Source organism: Lissotriton vulgaris, chromosome 4_1 (assembly GCF_964263255.1).
Source record: "Lissotriton vulgaris chromosome 4_1, aLisVul1.2, whole genome shotgun sequence".
NCBI lineage: Eukaryota > Metazoa > Chordata > Amphibia > Caudata > Salamandridae > Lissotriton > Lissotriton vulgaris.
The window spans coordinates 1,181,096,242-1,181,099,563 of record NC_141691.1 but is presented as its reverse complement, the minus strand read 5'-3'; positions in this window follow the sequence as shown (position 1 = coordinate 1,181,099,563).

Here is a 3,322-nt window from a genome sequence, read left to right as displayed (position 1 = left end):
TATCCCTGTCGTATTTAACAGTTTAAAATAAAACGTTTTTGCATCGCTTGTGTTAAACCCTGGGAAGTATGGGAATTTCTCATAAAATATTTTCAAACTGCTTTTTTGTGGAGTTGCAACAATGTTCCCATTGATTATACTTAAAAACATTTCTAGGTTGAGCAGATTTATGTAAATAGTGATGTGCAAAGTGATTGTAACAGTACGTTTGTTCATATATCGAGGAACTCTGTAAGTAATCATCTTCTGTAACATTACTAAATCTGACATCATATTATTTATGCTTTCAAAGTCCCAATCATCAGAGCATGTACTTGGTTTTACAAAGTCACTTAATGAAAGCTTGAACTGATGTGGATATTTCAAGAGTTCAACCGGGCCATAGATTTCGTAATCCGTTTTGTCCCAAGCTACCCCACCGGGTATTAGAATGGCTGTGACATTCACTGATGATAGTTCTCTTTTCTCGATGTGAGATGACTTGTGTGGCTTTAGGACCAAGTTGATGTTTTGACTTGCTGTGTCCATTGTACTGTATTTTCCCTCAATTAATTTTCCCAAACAAAGTACCATGATGAGCCAAAGCAGGAGGAAAAGTACACCTAACACAATCCAAAATTCAATCCATGGAAAAATTAGATAGGTTTCTTTGAGTTGATAAAAGAGTTTAGTTAATTTTTCTTTGAAAGTTTTTGTTGTTGGCATTTCTTCAGGTTCGCTTGGATCTTCAGACAAGTTATCGAAATTGATGAAGTAACCAGATGCAGTTCTGTCAATTGTTGGAATTGCTTCCGAATTTTCCTTTGCTTTTTCATTTTTTCTTTCATTAGCATAGTCTGAGGCTACATCGTTGTAGACAGGTGTTTCTTGACAAACTGTTGCAATTTGGGTTTCAAGAGGCACAAGTTCCATGGCATTGTTGCATAGTCCTTTTTTATTCACTGCAGGTTTATCAAATGTGATTAGTCTCTCAGTTTGAACCTCTTGGATTGTAGCAAATTTTGGTATTCTGCTATTTCTTGGGAGTCCACTGGGCCTACTACTTATTATTATTATTTTTCTACCACTGAAGTGTGACTATCTAAGTCCTGAATATGCATTCTAGTACCGAACAATAGATCGTATGGACTGAAACCTTTTAGAGAAGTTCTTGGCAGATTATTAAGACTATGGTGGACACTTGTTAAATGTTGGACCCACCCATCACCCGAACCTAATACCCTCGCCGTTATAGATTGCTTTATGTCCCGTTTTTTTCTTTCCACAATCCCATTTCCCTCAGGATGGAAGGGACAAGAGTACTGCAATGCAATGCCCATGCTGGTCATGGCCTCCTTATACGCTCGAGAGCTAAAAGCAGGACCCTGGTCAGAATGTAGCATGCACAATTGCGTATGTGCCGATAAAGACTCGCAAATCTTTTATAACAGTTCTGGCGTCAGCCGAGCGCTGGGGCCACATCCAAATGAATCTTGTGCAGGAATCCACTGCGACCATGATATATTTATAGTTACCATCCCTTTGTAAGGGACCACAGTGGTCCAAGTAAACACAAGCTAAAGGTCTATCTGAAATTAGAAGGGGCGTCTGTGCTGGTCGTTTCACTGTTGATACTTTCATTCTTTGGCATATTTCACATTCTAGAACATATTTCTTAGTTTGTATTCTCATGCGCGGCCACCAATATCTCTGTTTTAATAATGATATTGTGGCAGAAACACCAGCATGTGCAAAAGCGAGCCCTTCGTGTGCCGCTGTAATTAGTCCTAACCTGTGTTCCATGTTTGGTATTGCCCTATCCCCCACTCCAGGGATTCGAGCAAAAGGAACATTATTCGCATCAGTTATGTATGAGTACTTTACTGGATAGCCTTTCGGGAGTGGTTTTATGTCCTGTTTTACTGATGCACTGACAGCTTGCATTATATCGCTGTCTATTTGGGTTTTTGACCGGGTGATAGCAGCTACGGAAGCCGTTTGCACAGCTGCCTTCGCGGCTTCATCAGCCAATGAATTCCCCGCAACGTGAACGTCATCACGTTGATGACTCAGTGTATGTATCACGTGAGTCTTTTGTAGTTCTTTCTGTAAAAGAACTACTTGTTCCCAAAGCGTTTTATGCTTGATTGTGCCACCATTTGCATCCTTGAAATCGTTTTGAACCCAGTTCTGCAAGTATTCATAATAAGAATGAACGCAGTAATATGAATCGCACACTATTAGATCGATATTTTCAAGCGCCATCTTAAATGCAAGTAGTTCAGCTCGCTGAGCTGTCAAATCTCCTAAAGATTGCGTTTTAGTGACCAGAGGTCTAAATTTTCCTTTGTGCCAACGACCTTTAACAATCGCGCACGCAACACTGTAAGCTTGTTTACCCCCAACTGTGGGTTGTGCTGATCCGTCTATATATATTATACAGCCGCAGTGTTCTAGAGGCAGGATTTCGGTTGGCAGAGGACATTCATATTCATATTGTAGAAATTCTTGTGTTTTTAAATTAGGATCAAATTTGTATACTACGTCTGTTGCAGCAAGAGAATTAGCCCATTAGATCCATCTTGGATGTAGTGCTTTAGCATTTGGAATGCTTGCTTTTGTTACTGCTTCTAGGGCTGGTTCCGGTGTAACGATTATTATTTGTTTACCTTGTGCTAGGGCTCTTTCTTTTGCTACAGCAGTCTGAACCGCAGTTAGAATTTTTTCAGTTGAACTGAATTTCATTTCAGCTTTAGTGTACAAATGTGATTTGTCAGCTATTGGTACCGTTTCTCCCTCATTAGAGGTCAGGTACATGAATTGCATCTTCCTGGCATGACTCGGATTACAAGGTTGCATGTTTTGTCACGAGTTTGTAATTTTGTTTTAGCTAACATGTCTGTTTGCAATGATCTCAAAATTTCTGTGTGTTTCTGAGTCCAATTGATTGGTTTAAAATCAGGTTTTATTAATTCATAGAGAGGTTTAACCCTCTCTGCATAATTTAGAATGTAAGTTCTTCCGAAATTCAGGAAACCTAGTATTGATTGTAAGTTCTTCAGCGTATTTGGTGCTTGGAGTACAGCGCACTTCTCTAAGAAGTTGTCTGCTAGGCTTTTGCCTTCACTTGATAATTCATATCCTAAAAACAGGACAGTTAGGTTGGCAATTCGTGACTTTTTAAATTTGAATTTGTAACCCTCTGCCTGGTACCCAAATATTATGGTGTTCACTCTTTTCAAGTGAGTATCCAGGTCATCATCTGTGAGATAGATGTCATCGACATAAGATAATGCCTCACCATCATATATTTGTAGTAACTCTGTTACCCTTGCTGAGAATA